The following is a 466-nucleotide window of genomic DNA, read 5'->3' on the forward strand; positions in this document are numbered from 1 at the left end:
CTGTTCTGCAGACCCTGAAGTTTCATCAAATATGTCAATTAGTGTTCTCAGTGTACCCTGGGTGTTACCAGAAAGCTCAGTGCATCCTGAGTGCGGCCAATGGCTCAGTGCACGCTGAGTGCGGCCAATGGCTCAGTGCACCCTGCGTGTGGCCAAGAGGCTCAGTGCACCCTGCGTGTGGCCAAAAGGCTCAGTGCACCCTGCGTGTGGCCAAAAGGCTCAGTGCACCCTGCGTGTGGCCAAAAGGCTCAGTGCACCCTGCGTGTGGCCAAAAGGCTCAGTGCACCCTGCGTGTGACCAAAGGCTCAGTGCACCCTGCGTGTGGCCAAGAGGCTCAGTGCACCCTGCGTGTGGCCAAAAGGCTCAGTGCACCCTGCGTGTGGCCAAAAGGTTCAGTGCACCCTGCGTGTGGCCAAGAGGCTCAGTGCACCCTGCGTGTGACCAAAAGGCTCAGTGCACCCTGCGT

The sequence above is a fragment of the Anomaloglossus baeobatrachus genome, chromosome 11 (genome assembly GCF_048569485.1).
Source record: "Anomaloglossus baeobatrachus isolate aAnoBae1 chromosome 11, aAnoBae1.hap1, whole genome shotgun sequence".
NCBI lineage: Eukaryota > Metazoa > Chordata > Amphibia > Anura > Aromobatidae > Anomaloglossus > Anomaloglossus baeobatrachus.